General features: G+C 39.0%; 1 pseudogene; it reads right to left on the minus strand.

Annotated features, from left to right (window-relative positions):
* LOC127446383 (neuron navigator 1-like) overlaps positions 1-24,204 on the minus strand; it is a 112,180-nt pseudogene extending 87,976 nt beyond the window's left edge.
* Positions 24,205-27,694: the final 3,490 nt, after the last annotated feature.

Consider the following 27,694-nt stretch of genomic DNA (forward strand, 5'->3'; position numbering starts at 1 on the left):
GAGGGTGGAGATTGCATAACCAGATGCACCGGCACAAATGAATAATGTAAGAGTTTCCTTCAGCATGTCAGCATAAGGCAGCTATTTTTACCCTTTTCTCTCAGGATCATTTATTAGATGCCTTCAGACCCCGAAACAACAGAAAATGTGCTTGTGGTTGTGAAACATGATCCAAAATATTTGTTCCGCATGCACCCGAGGCATAAAGTGTACACAAATACAGTGGCAGTGGGTTACTCGGTAAGTGTTATTCCGTTGCCAGAGGACAGTTTGGTGTTATTCTGGTGATACTAGGTCACTTGGTCAATTCCACTAGGGACCTTTGATATATTTAACTGTGAGTAGGTCATTTTCTCTGTTGTCAGTGGGTCATTTGGTTAGTCCTACAATTGTGTCAATTGGCAAATTGAACGTTTCACTATGCTAGTACAGTAGGTTATTTGGCTGATGTAGCTCTGTTGCAAGATTGTTCCCTTAGGAAAAATAAAAACAGACACAAATGAGTCAATTGTTAACTAAATATGTGAACTATAAATATTAATGTGGATAGAGTAGCTCAGATAATTTGGTCTTGGAACAATTTGATGAGAAATGTTTGAGTTCACATTGAGATCGCTGAGTTTTCATTGCAGATTGTGGTATCTTGGCGAATCTGTGCACGGTTTGAGACATTGTGAGATCTCTTCTGAAAGATTACTTGTGTCTTTTTCTCAGGAGAAACATTTGAGAAGCAAAAGTCTTGAGCAGAAGTTTCCATTTGCTCTCCACTTAATCTCACTGCTGTGTAGGAGAAGCAATTGAGATATTAAGATATTGAGAAATATTTTCTATGGGTTATTTGCATGTGTCTGTTATATGTAGCACAGATCAGAGGTTTTTTTCTATTTTTAGGTGAATAAATTTTCTGGACATGTGGTTTGTGCATGACTGTATCTGTCAAACAGCATTACTGGCACATTAGGCAGCTGACAATACTAGCAGAGGACCTTGTTTGAAAATAAAGAGCCGCATGGTAGTTACATGTCAGAATAAATGATTTATTTCACTCTGCTGTCACAGAAGAACTAAAAATAACACACATGTAGCCTTATTTCACTGCATTGAACCTTTCAACTGACATTGAAGCCACTCCCAAACCTCATGACCTGCTTTTCCATTCTCTCTCTTTCAGTGCCACATCACATCCTACTTAAAGCCAGAGCAAAGTTCTCAGTCTATATTGTGCAGTTTTTGTCATGACAATAATCAGACAAGGACTGTTAGGATAAAAGCAGACTAGATGTTAATGCTTGAGAGTTGTGGGTGGTTACTAGGCCATTGCTATGCAATTGTGAAGGTTTTAGCTCATTGTTAAGGGCCATTAAAACAAATGCATTTTTACGTCCTTCTGCGCTGTTTTTAATTGTTTTTCTATGTAAATATGCGCTAGATGGACATCTTTGACTGGTGTGGTGTCTCGTGCAAGACCACCTTATTTTTTTAGAAGACGCGTCAAGTTAAAAAAACTTTAACTTTTAAGAAACATGTCTCAAGACACGTTTGTTCTGTTCCATTTGTTGCATATAGCTTTTTTTTTTTTGTTTAGCGCAAGAACATGTTAGGTCTGAACAGCCCCTTTTGTGGTTGCTAATGGGTTTTGAGTGCTTTTAGGCCTAAACCCCAAGTCTGTTTATGCATGAATCTGCGCTGTTTAATCATTGTTTTATGTAAACATGCACTAGACAGACATCTTTGGCTGGTGTGCTGTCACACCCCAGACCGTGATGGCACACTATATTTAAACGATTAATGAAGTTAATCAAGTTAATGTACTTGAACTTTTAAAAAATACGCCTCGAGATACCTGCGTTCTGTTCCATTGTGTGTAGATTTTTTTTTCTCTGAAGAAATACGCTCGGTCTGAACAGCCCTTTATGTGGTTTCTGTGTAGGGTTGAGTGTTTTTAGAGCATTGTTGAGGACTTTAAACACATAACACGTTTTTGCATTCATCTACACTGTTTTTTAATTGTCTGTGTAAACATGTGCTAGACAGACATCTTTGACTGTTGTGCCATCTCGTACAAGATGATAAGGCACCTGTGTTCTGTTTCATTTGTTGTATTGCCTATAGCTTTTTTAGCGCAAGAACACGTTTGGTCTGAACAGCCCCTTATGTACAGTGTCATATGGATGTCATAACTGGTCGATCCTTCGTTGGCAGCAATTACCTCAACCAAGTGTTTCCGGTAGCTGCAGATTAGACCTGCACAATGTTCAGAAGGAATTTTTGACCATTCTTCCTTTCAGAACTGCTTCAGCTCAGCCATATTCTTAGGATGACTGGTGTGAATGGCTCTCTTTAGGTCATTCCACAGCATTTCTATTGGGTTAAGATCTGGGCTCTGACTGGGACACTCCAAAAGGTGGATTTCCTTTTTTTGAAGCCATTCTGTAGTGGATTTACTTCTATGTTTAGGGTCATTATCATGCTGCATCACCCAACTTCTACTGAGTTTCAGCTGGCGCACAGCAACCCTGACATTATCCTGAAGGAAATGTTGATAAAACTGGGAAATTCATTTTTTCCTTTTATAATGGCAAGCGGTCCAGGCCCCAAAGCAGCCCACCGTTGGGATGATGTTTTCATGTTGGTATGCGGTGCATTTTTTACGCCATACGTAGTGCTGCATGTTTTTTCCAAACAATTCAACCTTAGTTTCAGCAGTCCATAAAACATTTTGCCAGTAGTGTTGTGGAGTGTCAAGGTGGTCTGTGGCAAACTCAGGTGCAATGTTTTTGTTGGACACCTTTGTGGTGTCCTGCCATGGACACCATGCCTGTTTAATGTTTTCTATATAGTAGACTCCTGAACAGAGATGTTAACTAGTTCCAATGATTCCTTCAAGTCTTTAGCTGTCACTCTAGGGTTCTTTTTTTTACCTCACTGAGCATTCTACGGGGTACCCTTTGAGTCATCTTGGCTGGACGGCCACTTCTAGGGAGAGTATCCACAGTACTTAATCATCTCCATTTCTAGACAGTTTGTCTAACTGTAGACAGATGGATATCTAAGCTCTTCAAGATAACATTGTAATGCTTTCCAGCTTCATGAAAAGCAACAGTTCTTGATCATAGGTCTTCTAAGATCTCTTTTTTGAGAGGCATGGCATTAATTGGATGCCAGGTTTGCCAACTCCTGACTCTAATTAGCTTTTGTTGACGTCATTAGCCTAGGGGTTCATATACTTTTTCCAGCCTACACTGTGAATGTTTGAATGATGTATTAAATATGTACAAGAGCAATACAATCATTTGTGTTTTATAAGCTAAAACAGATTGTGTTTGTTCATTATTGAAACTTAGATAAAGTTCAAACCAGATTTTAAGACAAATTTATACATAAATGCAGGTAATTCCAAAGGGTTCACATACTTTTTCTTGCCACTGTAGTTGCTATGGGGTTTTGAGAGTTTTTAGTACATTGTTGAGTCTTAAACACCGAATACGTTTTTGAATTCATCTACACTGTTTTTTAATTGTCTATGTAAATATGCGCTAGTCCAGTGGTTCCCAACCCTGTTCCTGGAGGCCCCTCAACACTACACATTTTGGATATCTCCCTAATCAAACACACCTGATTCAACTCATCAGCTCGTTAGTGGAGACTCCAAAACCTGAAGTGGGTGTGTCAGATAAGGGAGATATACAAAATGGGCAGTGTTCGGGGGGCCACCAGGAACAGGGATGGAAACCACTGCACTAGACAAACATCCACACGGAACACCCTAGCAACCAAACAGCAATACTAAAAACAACTAGCAAAGCAATCATCTAGAACACGCGCAAGCACAACTCACACTTTGGAAGAATTTTTTTTCAGAAACTGTAATAATTTCGGACCCACTTTATATTCAAAGTTTTTAACTACTATGTACTTAAGTTTAATTTGATGCAATGTACATATTATTTACATATGTGTTGTTGCAATGTACTTACATTTAAAGTACATGCATTTAATTACATCGGTAATTACACTGATAACCTTACCCCTAACCCTAACCCCAAACCCTACTCCTAAACCTACCCGTACCTCAACCTCAGTAACAGCAAATGTGAATCTTTTGAGAATTTTGCAGAACAACATGTAGTTACACAATAAGTACATTGTATTGTATGTATTTTAATGTTTGTACATCGTTGTTAAAGACACCTATTATAAAATGGGACCATACTGTTATTTATTGTTGTGTACTGCAGTTTGGATATTCTTTGCAAAGTCAGAACAGGCTACCTTCTTAACCATTTATGTCAAGTGTTTAATAGTGTTTGTTTGGCTGCCAGGTGTTTGAATGACCGATGTGGCAAGTTCCCCAAAAAATGGGGGAGTGCCTGATTATTGAAGAAGTAATCCATTTTGTACTATTTAAAACTTTGTTTACAGTAATTCTCTTTGTGAAACAAATATGTGTAAAGATCTACATCAGTTTGTGCTTTGTCCCAGTTGTACAAATACAACTAATTGAAAAGCAACCATATGCATCAGAAAACACTCATATAATGAATTAGTTTGGCTCTTATTTTTAAAACCATAAACATATACAGTAGTGTAAGGTCCTAACTCACCTCTGGCTGAGCTGGGTTCCTCTCAGGCTGGACATGGTTTCCTCCAGATTCTGTCTGAGATCCAGAACATTTTGAACTGTACGTTTCCTCTGAGACTCTGGATCTGCAAAAAAAAAAAAAAACACAAAACACTCCTGTTACTTAAACGTACCATTGTAATACCTTTCAGAGCCAGTTAAATAATATGGTAAATTACTATGATCAGAGTACCATGGTATTACTATCTGACATCATCTGTACCACTGTAGCCTGCTGCCACAGTAATGCAAAACCACAGAGCACACTTTTGTTTTTTGTATTTCTTATATATGTGAATGTTAAGAATGTCATGACATGGCCATAACTTTAAAATCCATACAAAATCTGAATCTTACAGAGAAATACTGTAGGTTTCACTACCAAAAATTGTTAAAGCTGATGTGTTTACTTTTATCGATGTTAAAATACTTTCTTCTATGCCAGCTTAAATTAGACAATTATAATAAGTAAACCATTCGTGGACTGATTTCCCCAAAAAGCGTAAACACTGCGTCCCTATGGCTTTTTCGATGTTGCTCCGTTTGTGTGAGCGGCCCCTCCAGCTTGACACCGCAACATTGCCTCAACCAGTGATGTTAGTTTGGGACGAGACTATCTCTTAGTTCGACCAATGACAGGTGAAGGGTGTGTTCGGAATGCTGTTTGAAAGCAATGCTTATTTTTGCAATTCTGTTTGGTAACACACTTCAGCTTTAAGTTATTATGTTGAAGACCTGCTCAGAACTGGATGTGTTGTTATCAGCCTTACAGCTAGAGCCCTGATTAGTGAAATATATAGATCGAAATGCAACTGAATCCAAATCAACAGGCTCATTTACACTTTAATAACAAAACCTAAAGCAGGTGAACCAACTGAAGCAAATAGGAGGTTAAAATGTCTAGACTAAATCAATCACAGGGCTTCACTGAGAGCTAGCATTCTCTTTAACATGGACCTCAGAGACAGCATTAAATGAGCCAAATGCAAAATTTGGATTACCAGACCAACACAGCATTACATCACTACATCGCCTACATGAAGAAACTGAGGAGAACAAATGATAAAAGTCAAACTATCTCTTGATTGGCCCTGTCCATTAACTGACAGTCTGATGCATTGGCACACAGAAATGGCAAGCACTAATTAAAAACTGTCTGGCTTTACGCAACCTCCGAGCCAGTGAAAGAAATCAAACTTGCTTTTCCCGATCAAAATAAAGCACCCTAGGCGAAAGCAGCCTGCATTTCTACAACGCGCGGCATCGTTTTTAAATTATTCCGTTTAGGAATATAAATAAAAGAACATCACATCCAAATTACACCCACGATTACTTTTAACCAATTATCAATGCTCTTCAACTAGCTGATTTCTAGTTGGTCAAGAATTTCAGAGATGTGTACGAACTGGAGAAATATCACCAAAAACACTTTAGCAGAACAAAGAATTTCATTTCATCATAATAATAATAAATAAATAAATAAATAAATAAAAAGTCTGTTAGCCCGGGAAGTATAAATTAACCTTAGGAGCTCACAGGTTTTTTAATCAGTCTGCATAGAAACAAATGGGTCATTGACTATTGTACAAATTGTAAATCTGACTCAGGTATCTCATAATCCGGACTCAAACAGGAAGATTACAACTCTGACTCAACCGAGAGGTTGATGGCGTCCCATCCTGGATAAACTGGCTCAGACTAAAACCGAATTCCTGTACTATCTTTCCTGAACAACAATATACTCACTCTATGATCTAATATGATAATCTAGTATATCCTGCTCTTTGTGCTGTAGCAAAAACTCAGACAGGCTCCAGTTTTCTCTTTGCTTCCTTTATTAGTTCAAGGCCGGGAGGTCCCAACAGACAGCTGTGGGAGACTCAAATCATCAAAGTGTAACACAAGCTTTTATACGTTATTGCCAGATCACATCCCATTATACTGGTTTACTTCATTCTGACTGGTTTTTAAGCCTATTACTAGCAAAAAGGTTATTTTCAGAAACAGTCAACGTAAGGGGACATTTTCTGGTTAGTCATAAAGATTGAAATGTTAGTTTACAAAAACAACTACAAACTAGTCCTGGTCCTAATTCTTTAATTCACAGTTATACAGTATTTAATTTTCCAGACGTTATTACTTAATCACATTTGTTCTCATAAAAATTCCCTGCTCTTACATATTTAAAACATTTCCATCACATTGACAAATAGGTTTGTATGAGGAAATAAAAATAAGAAATCTTTTAATAATCTAGTTCAAAACACACTTTTTCAGTTTGTAGAAATATTTATACATTTTCTAAAAAAAATTAAAAAAAGAATTGATTTAAAAAATGTCATATTGTGTAACCATCAAGTAAAAGGTATTAAAACACTTTTTACACAAATTTTGTAAGTAATTTTGTTTTGTTCAAAAATATCATGATTTTTTTTTTTTGAGTCAAGTTGCTTTTTTTTTTTTTTCTAAACATCTGTCGCCACACATGACATTTATTTATTTATTTATTTTGTACTTTAAGCCCCAGAAAACATTTTAAAATGACTTTAACACTGGAATTGAAAACATGAACATGTGAATTGCTTTTTAAAATGTATTTCTGAATAAATGAATAGATACGGACAAAAAATAATAATAATAAAAAATAAAAAAAATTACTGTCACACCATTGACCCAAAGTTTTGTTTACAAGGTACTGGTTTAATAAAGTGAGCATTTTTGAGGATGAAATAATCACTGGATTACTCAACATTTGCCATACTAGAGACAACAACTCTTTTATTTATAATAATAATAATAATAATACATTTTATTTATAGGCGCCTTTCATGACACTCTAGGTCACCTTACAAACAGAACACAAAAAAGTAATCCTTGAAAGCATCAACAATAACAACATTAAGCAATCAATACTATGATATACAATAAAACATTGGAAGATACAAAGTATGAACTCAATGCATGCACAGTCATAAAAAAGCCTGTTTAAAAAGGTGAGTTTTAAGACAAGATTTAAAAGTTTGAAGACTTTCACTGTTACGAATGTCCAGAGGAAGGGAATTCCATAAGTGACAGTATAACTAAAGGCTCTAGACCCCATAGTGTTCAGATGAATACGTGGTATGACAAGAAGAGTTGATGAGGAAGATCTGAGGGTACGAGTAGGTGTATAGATATGAAAAAGATTGGTATGAAGGAGTAAGATTATTTAAGGCCTTGTATGTAAGAAGCAAGATTTTGAAATCAATTCGGTACTTAACCGGAAGTCAATGCAGATGTTGAAGAACAGGTGAAATGTGTTCAATAGAGGGGGTTCTAGAAATGATTTGTGTAGCTGAGTTCTGGACTAGCTGAAGTTTATGAAGAAGTTTGGAAGGAAGACCAGAGAGGAGAGCATTGCAGTAATCAATACGGGATGTAACCAGTGCATGAATGAGAATGGCAGTGCTCTTCAATGTGAGAGAGGGAAATGAAAGAATGCAGAGCGAGTTATATTATTAACATATTAATGTAGTAAATTGTTCAGAGTTTATTTTGAGGCACTTACAGTAATAGAACGTACTAAACGAGTTATCCAGAACTGTATACCTGTATTCCGTTATATCTGTTAATAATCAGCACTTATTAATTTTGGACAGGCAGAAATTCTGGTCACAAATTCTTTGCACATTTTCTGCTTTTTTCATTATTTTTTGCACAACCATTCAAACAGACTGTTGCACAATTATTAAAATTATTGTATTATCTCTATTATTGTGGTGTAATCTCTTTCAGATAAACTCGCACGTAAACAACACATAAAAACAAAACAAACTGTTGTTGGTCGCTTTACATGTCAGTCAGATGGTCTATTCCTGTTGGTGGATTTTGGCCAGAATAAGCTGCAGTGTAGACCAGACCTTTTGCATGGGCGGCAGTCAGCATGTCAACAGCATGGCCAATCAATCTCATGCTGCAGTTAGGCACGGCGCCTGCTCTGACGTTATTAATGACTGGACTGCTTTACAGACATAGAGAGAGAGAGCTTACCGGATGTTACATACTGTATCTCATGTCAATCAAGTCCATTCCCATGAGAAAATTAACACGTGTTCTAGCTAATAAAATCACTAGAGACTTGCATAGTGAAATTGGTAAATGAGGTGACAAGATGGCAGTATTTCACTTGCTTTTATTAAACAGCATGTTCCATGTGCCCATTATAAACAGACCAAGCTGTGACTTTTGATAACGGCATAAAGTAGGGTTGCCAACTGTCACGTATAAGGCGAAATGAAGATGAACGGGAAACTAGTGTGGCATATTTAAGTGCTGAAACACTCAAGGCATTGAAGCGGCAAAACATGTAAAGTGTCCAAACATAGTTTGTGCATGTTGTTTAGGATGTTGTGCATGTTTTGTGCGGGTTCATCTGAAACAAATTCAAAGATAAAATTCAGGAAACAAAGTGGAATTTATAGTTGGTAATTGCTTCTACAATATATAGTGGTTAACTTAGTTAACTTGCTACTACGTGCCTCTAACAAAACTCTAAAAACTCAACTTATTTCAAACTCAACACCCTCATTTCAATTTCATTACACTTAAGGTAAGTATTGACATAAAACTGAGGAAAAATTGAGCCAAATTCTACTGCAGTGCTATGCTCTGCGGTTGACTGCACGAGAGATTAAGTTTTAAAATGTGCTCTTTCTTCAATACACTTTCATCTGCGAGGACAGGCTGAACCGCAGCTTCCTCTGTAGGATATTTGGGTCACAAAGTGGGCAACTGCCTCAGATGCGAGCAAGGGTGCAATCTTTGATACCTGTATATACTGGTAAAGCCTGATTAATCTGTCAAAACTGGATGATTAAAAGAAGTGTTTTTTCCAAAGGTGTCAGTTCCGAAATCTACCAACAATAAATTTGTTGGCTGACAATAGCCTTGTCCAGGGGCTGGGAAAATAAATCGGCCCTGGATTTTACATAGAAACTGGCCCCCTATTTTTCTCCCCAATTTGGAATGCCCAATTCCCAATGTGCTCTAAATCCACGTGGTGGCGTAGTGACTTGTCTCAGTCTGGGTGGCAGAGGATGAATCTCAGTTGCCTCCGCATCTGAGACGTCAATCCGCACATCTTATCACGTGGCTTGTTGAGCGCGTTACCGTGGAGATGTAGCGCGTGTGGAGGCTTCACGCTATTCTCCGTGGCATCCACACACAACTCACCATGCGCCCCACTGAGAGCGAGAACTACACATTATAGCGACCACGAGGAGGTTACCCCATGTGACTCTACCTTCCCTAGCAACCGGGCCAATTTGGTTGCTTAGGAGACCTGGCTGGAGTCACTCAGCATGCCCTGGATTCGAACTCGCGACTCCAGGGGTGGTAGTCAGCGTCAATACTCGCTGAGCTACGCAGGCCCCCTGGCCCAAACATTTTTGAGCGGGGAGAGGGGTGGCTCTGTCCTTTTCTGCATATCACGGCGCCGTTTTGCGGCCCTCTTCAGCCTGTCGCGGCCTGTTCAGCCCCGTTTCACGGCCGGCCCGCTGGAAAAAGTCCCGGTTCTCCCTATGGCCAGTCCGCCCCTGGCCTTGTCAATAGATAACACACATTTAATGCATTTTTTTTTTTTTTATATTTGTTGGTGAAATCCAAGCAAAGGATGTGTAAATTAGGTGTTTATTTAATTTCAGCAATTTTGTGCATGTCTCATTTGCAATTATTAAAGTTTTTATCTTATTTATCTAACAAACAAGGCATTACGAAACTAAGGCCAAACTTTTCAGTTAAAGCTAAGAAGAATCTTGAATAACAAAATAAAATAAAATGAAATAAAACAACTTAATAGTAAAATAAAATAAAATAGTACACAAATGTACTTGTATTCTTACATTAATATAATAAAAACATTCAATAACTTACTAGTATTCTTTCTTACTAGTTTTTTGTTTTGTTTTTTTTACTTTGAGATTTATAACGATATATAAAAAGTAAAATTGAAAACAGGTTGATATATCAGGTCTTGATAAATGTAACTTTATGTACAAAGAACTTTGCTAGAATGATTACTCAGTTTACAATATTCATATTATCTTTATTCTCCATGCATGATAACCCGAAACAATATACTGTATGTTTGCAATCAATGCATCGTATTATATTTTTATCAGTATTATATTGGCTATAAGCCACCCTGCTCTCTAGATATTAGCACTGGCCATTGAAAAACCCCATATCTGTCAATCTCTAGTTCATATATGAATGTCAACATGATCACAGCAATCTCATGAATGTAGTGAATGGCTCCCTAATCTTCTGGCTGAATCTCTTATCTCCATAGTCACTTGCTTTTGCTTGCCATCCTGATACTTCCTCTCATTTTCAGTCTCATTTCCAGGATGCACAAAGACACCAAATGTAGCCTCAGCCCATTATACCCTTATGTTTTCAGATCACAACTCTTCCTCAATTCAATCTATTGTCACTCACAGATATTATAAGCCTGCGTTCCCCATAGATTTAGACCCTGGTCCAGCTGTACAGAACAATAGCAACTGTGAATGTACAGAGGAAACCAATGTTTCATTCCACACATGAGTCCTTATTCAGACTTGTGACCAAAAATAGTATGAAGTAATGCAGATGTAGTGCACCACATTCAATCCTACAGAATAGCTCATAGGAAGTCTATTATGCAGTGGTTTATTATGCAGAACACTTAAATGAGTAAAAACTCTGTGGGTGATCATAATTACAAGAAGAAGATACTTGGAGAATAAATGGAATACTCTAAGAGATCTTGTGATTAATGTTTCCCTGCATAAAAAAAGTTTCCTTGTAGCTCATTATATTCTACAGTAACATAATTTTTAGTCAAAATTTATGAGAACAAACGATGTGATTTGGTCACATTTTCCTATGGGATTATGTTGCATTTTGTATTTCAATAGTGTTTGGCTGACAAAGAGAAACTCACTGGAACCGATTCAAAATGATCCTAATGGGAATTCAGTGGGAATCCAATGAGGTCCCACTTAAACTAAAATTCTTGCAGGAAGTTTCGGTTCCTACTGCCTACTTTTTTGGATATCGTGTAATCTTTATCAGAAATTGTTTTACAGTGAAATGATGTATTTCTACAGGATAGGAAATTATAAGGATCTATAGAAAAAGATTTTAAAATTCCTTTTGATGTCCTACATAGGACTGTTTACAAATTACATTTCCAATAGTAATCCTCTACACATTACTTTTTTGACCAGGGTTATGGGGAGATGACCACTACATTTTTAACTCATTGAGTTAACCTACCATTGAATTATATTGTCTTAACCGCACTAACTTGCGCAATGCAAGTACGGTAGGTAGGAGGAAACATCTAAAATTGGATTCCAGGAAAACATTGCAAAAATCCAGGTCATGTAATTGGATATTTAAACAGTTGAAGTCTGTACACAATAAGAGGTCATCCATTTGAGAAATAATGCACAAATACAGGGCATGCAGTCTTTAGAGAATGGTAAAAAAAAAAAAAAAAACAGTAAGGGATAATTGTTTCAAATGCAATGGACATACTTTCTGATTATTGCAGTTAAGTTTGCCTCATGACTGCTTACAAACTATAACAAGCATTATTCCTCATAGAATATCATGCAATCTTTTTGGAGATAATCCAATAAGATAACAGCATGGTAATTTAAAGCAGCAATCCTTTAAAATGCACTGAGATGCCATCGTTGAATCTCTCTTCTCTATCCCTACAAATGGACCTCCAGTGTTGCAGTCGACCATGCCATTTTTGTTCATGTATTCAACAACATAATTAATCAGTGTCAATAAAGCAGCAGTCAAACGTGGCTAAAACAAACCACACTATGAGCACAAATCGAATTCACTATGTCCCATTTTTGTATTCCAGAATCTTTGGTCTCCTACTACCTGTTTCCGTAATAGCAGCCATTATCTAATTGAGAGTAGAGCTGCAACACCAGCTCAGACTACCAGCACACACACACACACATATGGGGAGACACACAACACCAGGCAGGCGTTGAAAAGCAGATCAGTGTGCCGAGCATCACCCCCAAGCACTTTGTCGTTCAGTCATCGAACGATATTGGATATGCGCCAAGGGAAATAATCTATGAATGCAATTTCTTCCCATGAGCAAGACAGAATGGATGCACAACGCACATGCTGCACAGAACAAAGCCCTGCATTGTCCAGCTGCATGAGACCACCTTTATAATAACAGTTTGATTCATTGCTTCAACAAGAACATGCATTGGAGAGCTGTCCAAGGGCAAACATGAATAAATACAGTGGCGTAGTCTCAGTTCACGCCAATCCACACCACAGTGCGCTTTCCCGTAAATGGGCATGAAAACTAGTCAGTAGGCTACAACTGTGACACATACAGTATCTAAGTGACAATTGCTGCTCTGCAAACAAACTAGGTTTGTCTGCATAAAAGCCTTGGTCACATTTACCTTTGCACGGATAAACACCACAGTCGAAGTTGGCATGGGTGGGATGTTAAGTGAGTGTAAAATCCGCAAAAACGACTTGTAAAGTGGCCTCTTTTTTATGCTTTGCTTTATATTCTGGCAGAGAGAAGTTAATAAGAAACTAACCGCTAAAATTAATTCCTCATCCACTGTGAATATTTACTGCCAAAACAAGCAACATCCTATTGGTTTCTAATGGCGTGGGAAAGTTATTCGCCACTGGACATCCATCAGGTGAAATTCCTGATCGTGTGGATTCCCACTGAGATGACTATTTCACCTGTGGAATTTCACCATGCAAAGGTAAATATGATAGAGGCATAAAGGGGCTTCCACATGACTGATATTGGGGAGTCAACGCACTGCTGAACACCAACATCAAGCGGCATTTTGACCTATAGATGAAACGCGTTTTAGAGAACGTCTTATTTTGATTTTAGCGCTTGCACCGCCAAAGTAATACATCATCTGAATTTTCAGGAAATCGTTTTGGATCAAAGATAAAAGTGTCTGAATTTTGATTGCTGCGTTACAACACTTGACAGAAGCGCAACGCTCCATTGGGGGCAACGCTTCACTCTGTATAGTTCAATGTATTCAGCAACGCTGATGCGAATTATGTGGATGCCCCTTAAGTTGCAGACTGTGCAAAGCAGCCTAATCTCATAATTTTTTATAAATTCATGTATCGCGTCAGTTCCGAGGTGAAATGTCCACTGTGTGGTGCTGATAGAGAGTTAAATGTTCTCACAAACAGAAGAGGCTTTTCAGGTTAAAAAAATCAGCTAAACATATCTCCCTATTCTAAACCTTATACCTAACCGATAGTGTCAGAAAAAGCTAATGTGACATGAAATACACAATTGTGTCATTTTGTGGTGCTTCTACAACACTTTCAGCTCACAGGGCGACTTGTGTGCTCTTCAGGACTCGTATCCCGGTCCTTTCCATCGCAAGTGCAATGCTCTATCATTTGAGCTACCACGCAATTTAACAGGCTTGTAAATGTAGTTGGTTATGTAATGCAGACTTTAAAATGTATTGCCTTACCAGTCATGCACTATATTAAAAGTTGTTTGATGTTATAAGATAGCATTGTGTGAGGAACTGGGCAAAATGTGTTTATAAACTGATAAACTGCCGATTTACTTGTGATTTGTGTGAAAGAGAATAAAGATCTCTGTTGTTGTAGTGCCTCTAGTGTTCATTTCACGACGAAACTGCCATGAAACATACAATGAGACACTTTTAGCAAAATGGTGTAGTAATGTGATTCTATGAGACCAGGCTGGTGCAAAGAGGCAAAGTAATACTCACCAAGTATTTGACTAAAGAGCAATTGCTCCAAGTCACCAAGTACAGTGACCACCAACTCTGGGTCCACTTTGAGGAAGGGTTTATCTCCACCTTCCTCACCTTGACCTTTGCCTTCAGGGTCCCCAGAACACCCGGCAGCTCCCTTCTTTGCACTCGCTTTGGCTTTGCTGGAAAGGATATCGTCGTCAGACTTGCAATCATCAGATGTCTTGCTAAGTGGTTTTACTTCCGCGTAAGGGCCCCGAGGGATCCGACTTTGGCCCTTGCCCAAGGCACCAGGTGCTGCCAACGGGGTGAACGACTTGGGTTTGCCCTGAAATAGGGAATGGTCCGATTTAGAGAGGTTGCGGGAGAGTTGGGTACTACCTGCCCCGCCTCCACCCGCTGGTTTGGGCTTGCCCATCTTAAGGTGGCCCGAGGCAGCCTTGCTCATATCATCGCACCATTTGGGCTCATAGAGTTGCATCTTCTTCTCTGCATCTGTCAGCACAGCCAAGTTGGTCAGGGATCTTTGCTTGCGGAGGTTGGATGGCACCGGGATGCGACCCTCTGTGCTGCCAACACGGTACACCTTTAACTCGCTCCTTGCCACACTCTGTGGCACACCAGACTTGCCTCTCTTGGCAGCCATGCCCACACCTTTGACTTCCTACAAGCTCAGACTTGATGTCCCCTGCTTCTCCCTGCCTTTTATTCAACCCCCAAGAGTCTTCCTTTATCGAAATGCATTTAGAGCCAGATAACAGAGGAGCAAGACCACGATTCTGCAGCTAATTCCAAAAATGCTAATTCCAAGTCCTTTCTTCCTTTCCTCCCTGAAGCTTCCTGTCAGGCTGCAGCAGCTGCCGCCCTGATTCTCCTTTTCTCTCTCCTCTTTTCTCTCACACACTCAGTTCTCTCCTCCTTTCACCAGACTGTCTTGCCACTGAGCCGTGCAGCAGCCGAATGACAGTGTTGAATGCAACAACGGTCCCTCCCCCCCTTCTCTCTCTCTCTCTCAGCTGCATTTTCCTGTGCATCTCTCGGCCCCAGCAGAATGTGTGAGATGTTAGGGGCAGATGACAAATTGTAAAGCCTGAATCTTAACTGAATCCAGTCAATCTTTTTTTAAATATTTTCACACGCCTTTTCTCCATCCCTATTGTTCAACCCCTCCCCCTTCCAATGTCCAGTCGATGTTGAATCCTCATTAAAATCACAGTTATGTATTCAATATCTGCCTTTAGGAGAAACACATTGCATATGCAAAGTAATCAAAGGGGACCATATACACACAAAAAAATAAAAAAATAATTAAACAAAATAAAGATCTATATAAACATCCTTTATAAATTAGATAAATATGATGTTTAGATTTATAAAAAATAATAATTCATATAATTCAACAAACTGCAAAATAAAACAAATAATAATAATAATAATAATAATAAATATAGTATATATAAATACATGTTTCCTGCACACAAAAAAAATTCTGCTTAAAAATAGGTTTTCCCTTGAAAGAACAAGCTGTGCATTTCAAACCAAATCTGGTCAAAATGCAAAATATAAAATGAAGTCATAAAAATCTATCCAGGTGTTTTCTATTAAAGCAACCTTATCTCATTTCATCAAAATACAGTTCATAAACGAATGTGTTGTTTTTAGACGATCCCTAGCATCACTGTTCATGATACTCCATATCTCTCTCTCTCTCTCTCTCTGGAGTACTCCGCAATGCTTCGCTGGAGAAGCTGTCACCATAGAAACGCTGTTACCTACATCACAACACACATTAAGATGGCTGTGTCTTGCCACACTGCAATGCACAAAGCACATTGATACCGTAAATAAGGTAAGGTATAAAACAACATAATACAAATTTAGTTTCTGTTTGCCTTTATGTGTTAACCCAGTCTTCTGTGGAACATAAAAGGAGATGTTAGGCAAAATGTTAGCCTCAATCACCATTCAGTTTCCAGTTGTCCATACAATGAATGTGTGCCTGACATCTCTGATTGAGTTCCACAGAAGAAAGAAAGTCATATGGTTTGGAACACCAAGAATGCAGTACAATGATAGATTTTTGGTTGAACTATTCCATTTGAATCACAGAAAGCAGCTTGATACAACTGACCAGTTTGGTACAATGACTTCATCAAAACCTCAGAGATGTCATGCAGGGGGTCCACAGACACACACTTGGCCAAACACATGCTGGTCCTGTGGGCATCTGGGGTCATTCTGATGCCAAACAAGTCATTTGGTGTTACTGAAGAAAAGAAAGAGGGTGTGAAGAATGAAGTCTTTTATTTTCATTCGCCACGTGTGGCGGCCCTTTTCATTAAATGAAGAACACACTTCCTGTGGACTGCACATTTTTCAGAAAAAAACTGAGAAGTAATTAATTGCAGATATGTTAAAGAAATGTGGGTCAACTGGACATTCGATATACAAACAGTCAAAGCATCGACAAAGAAACCCAGAGAAGAATTATATTGCTCAAAGGTTGCTCTTTCAGAGCTCAAAAGACTTAGTGGAGCTCTCAGTAATGTTACATTTAAATATCAACTTTGTCACAGATGTTTCTCCTAAAAGTCCTTAGGAGAAATAAATAGACACAAACTTTTGTCAATTGTTGACATACAGTAAGAGCTGTAGAATTAATGTAGACAGTCAAAAATTGACAAAAATTTTATTTCTTCTGAAACTCTAGAGAAGACACATGTGAGATTACTGGGCCCAAAGTCTCCTATGATCTCCTTTAAATCTCATTTCTCTAGTAGAAACAAATATTAAATATAAATATACACTCACCGGCCACTTTATAAGGTACACCTGTACATCTACTTATTCATGCAATTATCTAATCAGCCAATCATGTGGCAGAAGTTTAATGTATAAAATCATGCATATATGGGTCAGGATATTCAGTAATGTTCACATCACCAACAGAATGGGGAAAAATGTTGATCTTAGTGATTTTAAACCATGGCATGATTGTTGGTGCAAGATGGGCTGGTTTGAGTATTTCTGTAACTGCTGATCTCCTGGGATTTTCACACACAATAGTCTCTAGAATTTACTCAGAATGGTGCCAAAAACAAAAAACATCCACCGAGCGGCAATTCTGTGGGCAAAAACAGCTTGTTAATGACAGAGGTCAGAGGAGAATGGCCAGTCTGGTTCAAGCTGACAGGAAGGTGACAGTAACCCAAATAAACATGTGTTCTATGCAGAAAAGCATTTCTGATCACACAACACGTCGAACATTGAGGCGGATGGGCTACAGCAGCAGAAGACCCCTCTGGGTACCACTACTGTCAGCTTAGAAAAGGAAACTGAGGCTGCAGTGGGCACAGGCTCACCAAAACTGGACAGTAGACAATTGGAAAAACATCGCCTAGTCTGACAAATCTGGATTTCTGTTGAGGTACACAAATGGTAGGACCACTGCAGCCTCAGTTTTCTGTTCTTGGCTGACAGAAGTGGAACCCGACGTGTTCTTCTGCTGTTGTAGCTCATCCGCCTCAAGGTTCGACATGTTGTGCATTATGAGATACTATTCTGCTCAGTACAATTGTACAGAGTGGTTATCTGAGTTACAGAAGCATTTCTGTCAGCTCGATTCAGTCTGGCCATTCTCCGTTGACCTCTCTCATCAACAAAGTGTTTTCACCCACAGAACTGCCGCTCGCTGGATGTTTTCTGTTTTTCGCACCATTCTCTTTACATTCTAGAGACTGTTGTGTGTGAAAATCCCAGGAGATCAACAGTTACAGAAATACTCAAACCAATTGTCTGGCACCAACAATCATGCCACGGTCTGTATATCACTGAGATAAAATTTTTCCCCCATTCTGATGGTTGATGTGAACATTAACTGAAGCTCCTGACCCATATCTGAATGATTTTATACGTTACACTGCTGCCACATGATTGGCTGATTAGATAATCACATGAATAAGTAGATGTACAGGTGTTCTTAATAAAGTGGCCATTGAGTGTATAAATATATTAAAGAGATCTCATTTGTGATTTTCTTTATTCCCTATGGAAAAGAACACTAGCACAAACCACAGCTGTGATAGACTTCACCGTTTTTACTTTATAAAGTATGAAACGCAAATGCTAATATGACTACAACCCTCTCTCTAGAAGCCAAAGGTTTTCTAAACATCTGGAGCCCATTCTGTGGTTGGCCAGCAGTGCAGATGTTTGCAAACATGTGAACATCCCATGGGTTACTGGCATTTGTAGCCGGTCAGCTGCTGCCATTACACCATAGTGATAAATTACACACACTGGGAAAAACTGCAAAGAGATGTGCAATGTGCATGAAATCATGACTGAATGAGTGTTTGTGTGTGTATGCATATGGGTGTGCCTTTCTGTTTGTTTGCTTATTCAAGTGTTGTCATTCTTTTTTTAAAAGTACACCCCTCTGAAGAATTATTATGCGACACAGAGTATAAATCTTATGCTAAGAAGTCATAAAAGTATTTGTCACCATTGCACATATGTTGATTATTAGCACTGGAATCATGTGAACACATGAGAAATTGTTATTCTCTCACATCTGGAAATATAGGCCTATGTCATAAGACTAATTGAGAATTTGTTTCTTAGTTCTGGATAAATAATATATTGTATACATTAAACCACAGGAGGTTATTGGTTGTCTAAGCAAAAATTTGGGAGTGACAATGGCATTTACATGCCTAAATGAATTTATTAAAAGTGTGTTCCATTGCTTGGTCCGAATCAGAGTTTGATGCAAGTTTCAGTGTACACTTGTTCAAGAGGGTGTGCTATTACTTTTCCAAATGATCTGACTTAGGATTTTCACCTGGTGGGCAACAAAATGGGGGAAACAAACAAATAAAAGACACATAGATCTACATAAAAGGAGGGCCCCAAGCCATAACAAGAGACCAGAAAAGTGACTTGAGGGTGGACTTTAGGGCCAATAAGTAACCACCTACACTAACAACCAATCAGAACACCCTAGCAATCACCTTACAATCACTCAGAACACCCTAGCAATAACCGTTTTACCACTAAGAACACCCTAGCAACCACTAAGAACACCCTAGCAACCACTCAGAACATCCTAGCAATCACCAAGAACACCCTCACAAGAACTAAGGACACCTTAGCAAACACTTAGCAACTGCCTGAACACACTAGCAACCACTCAAAACACTCTAGCAACCACCTAATAAAAGCTAAGAACACCCTAGCAACCACATTCAGTAGTAACCACTCAGAATACCCTAGCAACCACCTAACAACCTCTCAGAACACCCTGGCAACCACTCAAAGCACCCTTGCAACCACCTAACACCTCTCAGAACACCATAGTAACCACTCAGAACATCCTTGTAAGCACTAAGAACACCCTCACAAGCACAAAGAACACATTAGCAAACACACAGTAACCACCTAAACACCCTAGCAACCACCAAATAAATTTTGGATTTAGACCAAATTTAGATATGACTCACTGCCACAAAAAAATTTTTTTTTGATACACAGTTGTCATAATAATTACTTCTACAGATTAAAACCTGTCCACTTGTTTTTAAGGCATGTAGCAAATTACATCTGTTCAGTTAATATCTGGTTTCTCTGCAAAAACAATCAAACACCATCATCACAGGACCCTGTCACAGTATTGAATACAGAGCCAAACTCAAAGAATTGGAGCACTGTTGAGTAGCATGTCTGGCCTACATTACCTGACAGTATGTAAGTGAAATATGAGGTTCATATCCTCTATAAAGCTGTGTAGTCTGCCAAAGTCCACCACGAGTATAAAAAAAGGTTTAGATGCAAATGCAATAAACCATACATCAGCTAGCCCACAACTCTCATCACACGGACTGCCAGTCATAATTTACAACGCCAGCATCTGTTTATGTTTTTGATATATCTAAATAATAGCATCTCTTACAAAAGTATTATGGTGGTATCATGGTGCAATGTTGGCATCTGATGGTAATACCATGGTAATTTGATATAAACTCAGCAAAAAAAGAAACGTCCCTTTTTCAGGACGCTGTATTTTAAAGATAATTTCGTAAATATCCAAATAACTTTACAGATCTTTATTGTAAAGGGTTTAAACAATGTTTTCCATGCTTGTTCAATGAACCATAAACAGTTAATGAACATGCACCTGTGGAACGGTCGTTCAGACACTAACAGCTTACAGACGGTAGGCAATTAAGCTCACAGTCATAAAAACTTAGGACACTAAAGAGACCTTTCTACTGACTCTGAAAAACACCAAAAGAAAGATGCCCAGTGTCCCTGCTTATCTGCATGAACGTGCTTTAGGCATGCTGCAGGGAGGCATGAGGACTGCAGATGTGGCCATGGCAATAAATTGCAATGTCCGTACTGTGAGACGCCTAAGACAGCGCAACAGAAAGACAGGAAGGACAGCTGATCATCCTCGCGGTGGCAGACCACATGTAACAACACCTGCACATGATCGGTACAACCGAATATCACACCTGCAGGACAGGTACAGGATGCCAACAACTGCCCGAGTTACACCAGGAATGCACAATCCCTCCATCAGTGCTCAGACTGTCCACAATAGGCTGAGAGAGGCTGGACTGAGGGCTTGTAGGCCTGTTGTAAATCAGGTCTTTACCAGACATCACCAGCAACAACGTCGCCTATGGGCACAAACCCACCTTTGCTGGACCAGACATGACTGGCAAAAAATGCTCTTCACTGATGAGTCATGGTTTTGTCTCACCAGGGGTGATGGTCAGACTCGTGTTTATTGTTGAAGGAATGAGCGTTACACCGAGGCCTGTACTCTGGAGTGGGATCGATTTGGAGGTGGAGGGTCCGTCATGGTCTGGGGCGGTGTGTCACAGCATCATTGGACTGAGCTTGTTGTCATTGCAGGCAATCTCAATGCTGTGCGTTACAGGGAAGACATCCTCCTCCCTCATGTGGTGCCCTTCCTGCAGGCTCATCCTGACATGACCCTCCAGCATGACAATGCCACCAGCCATACTGCTTGTTCTGTGCATGATTTCCTGCAAGACAGGAATGTCAGTGTTCTGCCATGGCCAGCGAAGAGCCCGGAGTGAGAGGACGTTTCTTTTTTTGCTGAGTTTACATGAACTACATGATACTTCAAAAAATACCATTGTAGTACCATGGTACAGTACATAACAAAAAAACATGGCATATACCATGTCCCAAAAAACATGGTATTTCCATGGTACCATGGTAGTATCATGGTACTTTTTTCTTGTGACTGAAATTAACATTTCAATAATGAAAGGACAAAATAACAGTTACAAAAGCATTTCATTCCATTTTAGCTTGTAAGTGCATGCCTATACTATACAAAAAAGCACAATAGTACTACAGTTGACGTGGAACTATGGTGATATCATGGTATTTTGGACATGGTAATACCATTGACTTCTTTGAAGCACATTGGAGTAAATACCATGGTATATGAATATAGCAATCATACAGTACATCAAAGTATTATGGTATTACCATCCGATATGGTCACTGTAGCATGGTACAGCCACAGAACTTTTAGTGGGGGTACATTAACTCTTTAAATACCTGAGGTAAAGTGTAATGCTAAAGAGTTACAGATTAGAACAATTGCATGGAACAACTTTCAAAATATAAATTGCTTGAAGCCCTAAACCTGCTTAGCTGACAAGCAAACTCACTGTGACGGCCATGGAAAACAAATCAGACTGCCTCTGGCCAACAACAGACCAGAGCAATTGCACATGGAGTAATTACAGCTAATTCAGCCTGGTGCATATTTTTCCACAATTTGGCTGTGACAATAACTTACTAAACAAACATAAGATTTCAGTCATGAACATCAGAGTGTTATAGCAGAAACTTACCAAGATCTTCACAGCAGACTTCCATAGAGTCTGAGGAACAGTCACTCACATCCTCAACAGAAGACTCATCTGCATCCTCTGGAACCTGCAACCTGAGGAGGAGAGGAAGAGTCCTCACAAGGTGATCAGGACTTTTTATTGCATGACAGTTCCCTATAAAAATAACATTGAGCTCAAGAGACTTCATGGAGTTCTCAGTTACTTTTCAGTTAACTATCAACTTTGTATCAGATAATCCTTCTAAAATTACTATAGAGGAGGAATAGAAATGGACAGCGAGTCAATTGTTGACATACAGTAAAAGTATAGAGCTATTTAATGGGTGTAGAGAGCACAGCTCAGATCATTTAGTCTCTGAGAATTTGATAAGAGATGTTTGAGTTCATATGTAGATCTCTGACTTTTGATTGCAGACTTTGGGATCTTGGCAAATCTGAGCACTGTTTGAGACATTGTTGAGATCTGAAACTTAAGAGGAGACAAGAAAGATTACTGGAGAAGAAACATCTGAGAAGCAGGAGACTTCAGCAAATGTTTTCGTTTGCTGTCCATTTATTCTCAATGCTATCTAAGTAACAAATTAATATGGTTGTAATTTTTCTTTCCAATAGAGTGCAACAGTGCTTGCCCACTTTTTCAGCCATCTTGGCTATGGAATTACTTTCCCCATGCTATTTTTTCCATAGGAATTTCATAAAGTACTTTATGAAAGAGTTCCAAACCATGAGCCAAAACAACCAGCTCAGAGGTGAATCATTACAAACATTGATTTGAAGCAAAATTAGTTTTTGAAAATCGGCACAAAAAGACAAAGGTACAAGACTGTGCACTTGAATGAACTACAATCCACTAAAGCATTGCAAATGGTGTAATCAAATTAAAAATGCTAAAAAATACTATGGAACAATAATTGGTGGAGCTTTTCTCTGTACTCATGGGTAGTGTAGTTCATCTTTAATTCTGCTATTAAACCCGATTTTTTAATAAATTAAGTTAAAATAACATGGACTAATGGCTTAAATAGAAGTCAATACCACCAATTAACAACTTCAGAGCTCACAGCAGGTCTGTCCTCAACGGTTCGCTTATGAAAAAACGAATGGGACTTTTAGTTACAGAACTCAACTGTTGCTCTTGATTGGCTAACACAAACTCATCCTTACCTGAATCTGAAAGGCGGTATGGCCGCCATGCGAGGAGACTCCCTGCCTGCAGGACGTGCTTTTGCAATGGTGACCTGGGATTTAGAAGCAATCATATTGACATCTCCTACTCCAAGGGACAACATTTTCATCTGCTGCCTTTGTAAGCGCTGTTGAATTCCAGTTGATGTTTCCCATATGACATTCCCATTGGTTAGCTTCCGATGGGCCTCCTTACCATGGTGTGCTTTAGACAATGTACCAGAAGACTCAACAACCCCATTGTCTAGATTCCTGAATTGATGATGCCCAGATTTCCAGTTCTTGTTGGAATGTCTATCCAGGTCTCTAGATTTATTTTGGGGCAATGAGCCCCTTCGTAGCTCCTGCATGTTTTCAAATGGGAGAACCTCTCTTTTGGGCACATGTCGGCTGCTATGGGCTGATCGGGGAGCAAAGGAAGCCCTGTTTAAGCCACTGGATGTCCATTGAGCTCTCTGTGAAGGCTGAATCCTCAACTCTGTCCCTTTAGGTAACTCATAAGAGACTGATTGAGAAAGTATGGTTGAAGTTGAGGAAGAGATCGAGGATGTTCGTCCACCCTGATGTATCTGGGCAGCTGGACCAAGTAAACTGCTGCTCAAGCACTTGGTGTCATGCTTGGAGAGGCTGGTCAGACTCCTTGGCAGAGGAATACTAGAGCTGCTTGAAGACATTGTCTTTATGTTCACTCCAGAACTCATGTTTGAAGAAGGTCACTAGATGAAGCCAGTGTGTGTAAGCTGTTTTACAGTCTTCTTATAAACCACAGGCTGTCACATTTAGCTGGCGCTCAACACTCCATCTAATTTAAAATGGCAATAAATATGGTCAAAATATGGCCTCTTTGTATTTATAATTTAAACATTGACTATTGCTTTGTTTGAAACTAAAACTTGGATAATTTGCATTGCCGATACTAATTAGGACTCTGACACACTACAGTACACTTGGCCAAATCTGCTGCCTCTCTCTGGAGGGGTATGATCAGAGGTCTGCTGACAGACTGGCACCACTTGGCACTCCCAGCAGGAAGTGCCCTATTTGTCTGCCATCTCTCAAGCTCATCCAGTGACTGGCACAAAACTGTCCCCCTTTAATAGGACCTCTATTGCGGGCAGCTGTAGAGTCACAGTGTTGTCCATCTCTGTTCATATTACGTCAGTACATTCAGCTTGTACTGAGAGTCAAATGACTATATAATAATCGATTATGGGCACATAAATCTACACCACTTCCTCTTTTAACCCTTGAGTATTCATGTGCCAAAAGCCTTCCAGGTCACAATCTCTGATTCCAGATCAGTAGAAAGCTTTATAAGGACTGATAAAAGAGAGATTAATAAAAAGACCCTCAGGGCTGTGGTGACCTGACAAAGATGTCATATTTCCTCAGAGTCCACCGTATCTACAGTGACAAATGTCTACATTTGGAATTATGACAAAGTCACCACACTGGCATACACAGGCAAGGGGCAACAATATAATGAAGGTAGATTTTTAACAAAAAAGATACTTTATCCATCCCTAATGAAAATTAACTGGTTTTACTCCAGTAAGCATATATAAACTATGGTATTTGTAGTAAAACCATAGTAACCACAAAAATTGTCATGGTTTTACTACAGTAACCATATTTTAACCATGATGTTCGTGGTAAACCCATAGTAATAATACAGAAAAATGCAAAACTATGGTAATAAAACTCACAATCATTCTGCCAAAAAACATGGTTATTTTTTAGTACAGTAACACTATGGTTAATTTGTGGTACATGTACCATGGTTTTTAAAACCATGGTGCTTACCACAAAAAATGGTTACATGGTTACTGCATGTTCACTGACCAAAACTTCGAATATTAAGCTAAAATATGGTTACTGTAGGATAACCATGGTTAAATTTATGTGTTTACAATTGTTTTACTACAAATACCATAGTTCAACTATGGTTACTGTGGTAAAACCATGTTCATTTTTGTAAGGAATGGATAAAGCTATTTTGAGGAAACTCAAATTAATTGGAAGGGAATGCAAAACTAGGTTGCACTTTATATTAGGTGTCTTTAACTACTATGTACTTAAGCATTTGATACAATGTACTTATGTAAATACTTGTTGTTGCATAGTATTAACATTTAAAGTACCTGGATTTAATTACATTTGTAGTTACACTGTTAACCTTATCTATATCCCTAAACCTAACCCTAACCCTTCCCCTAAAACCTAACTCTAACCCCAACCCTAACCCTAACCCTGCTCCTTAACCTACCTGTACCTCAACGTCAGCAGCAGCAAATGTAAATCTTGTGAGAATTCACAACATGTAGTTACACAATAAATACATTGTATTGTATGTATTTTAATGTTAGTACATAGTAGTTAAAGACACCTAATATAATGGGGGCCTGGGTAGCTCAGCAAGTATTGATGCTGACTACCACCCCTGGAGTCACGAGTTTGAATCTAGGGCATGCTGAGTAACTCCAGCCAGGTCTCCTAAGCAACCAATTTGGCCTGGTTGCTAGGGAGGGTAGAGTCACATGGGGTAACCTCCTCGTGGTCATGATTAGTGGTTCTCACTCTCAACGTGGCGCGTGGTAAGTTGTGCGTGGATCACGGAGAGTAGCTTGAGCCTCCACATGCTGTGAGTCTCCACGGTGTCATGCACAATGAGCCACGTGATAAGATGCGCGGATTGACTGTCTCAGAAGCGGAGGCAACTGAGACTTGTCCTCCGCCACCCAGACTGAGGTGAGTAACCGCACCACCACGAGGACCTAGTAAGCAGTGGGAATTGGGCATTCCAAATTGGGGAGAAAAGGGGATTAAAAAAAAAGACATCTAATATAAAGTGTGACCCAAAGCCATTTCAGAAAAAAATGCCCCTGTCCTCAATGGGGCTGCGTAGAAAAGCCATTAAGTAGCCTAAAATATATTTTAAATATAATAAAGAAGATGACCTTTTTAGTTTTACATAGTATTAAAAAGGTATTAAAAAGGTAATCAGTAGCTATGTTTCCATCCAAGGTGCGAATTTAATTTATGCAAAAAAAACATTATATTGAAAAAACAATGTGCAAATAAAGCAGCATTTCCATCCCATGTGTTTAAAAGAACAAAACTGTCACATGCAGAGAAATGTGTGAAATTTGCCACTGTGACTCATTTATTAATAAAATCCTTGCGGTTTAGAGCATGCATAGACAAAACACTGTAAAGAACTTTGTCTCATGTCTGGGAGAGAGTCACTTTATTAATGCGCATCTTGTTTTCTTAATAAAATCAATAGGAGTTTAATCTGTAAATGTGTTTCCATCACATGTGCATTTCTTCTAATCGAATAAAAAATGTATCCACCTCAAGCGAGCATATACGTTTTTATACACATTTTGGAGATTTTATTCGCATCTTGGTGTTTCCATCCTGCAGTTTTTATGCAATATCCCAAACTGTGCATAAAAATACGTGGATGGAAATCCAGCAGGTTCTCTTTGTGACAACAACCCCCACCCCATGTACAGTAACACATTTGTTTCTAGACAATTACGTTGGAAATGGTCAATAGCTTTTCAAAAGACTACCCTAAGAAATATTTCATTTATGCATTTGGCAGATGCTTTTATCCAAAGTGACTAACAGTGCACTTATTACAGGGAAAATCCCCCTGGAGCAACCTGGAGTTAAGTGCCTTGCTCAAGGACACAGTGGTGGGATTGAACCAACAACCTGCTGCTTACCAGTTCAGTGCTTTAGTCCACTACGCCACATATTAAATGGAGTAAAACCAAGCCCCAGTCAACATGATCACACAAGAACTCGACATATTTAGAGAAATCATACTTTCTGTAAGCAATTTCAGCTGTTTTGCTAACTTCCGCCATTTTGCTAACTTCAAACATATACACTCTGTCCAAAACCCAGCCCCTCAGAGATAACACAGGAATATTCCAGTTGGTGTTGCCAACTTTATTCAACACGAATATGGACACTTGAGCATTTTGAGAGCTTCAATACATGACATTCGATATGGGTTGCACTGGGTAATAAACCAATTTTCTTCACTTTATAAGCATATGATGCATGTAAGCATGGGGATAGAATACGCGGGGGATGCAGGGGATATGTCCCCCTCACTTTCAATAAAACCTTAGTTCGTCCCCCACACTTTTTCACAGGGCAAATGTGTTTACACTG

Source organism: Myxocyprinus asiaticus, chromosome 9 (genome assembly GCF_019703515.2).
Source record: "Myxocyprinus asiaticus isolate MX2 ecotype Aquarium Trade chromosome 9, UBuf_Myxa_2, whole genome shotgun sequence".
NCBI lineage: Eukaryota > Metazoa > Chordata > Actinopteri > Cypriniformes > Catostomidae > Myxocyprinus > Myxocyprinus asiaticus.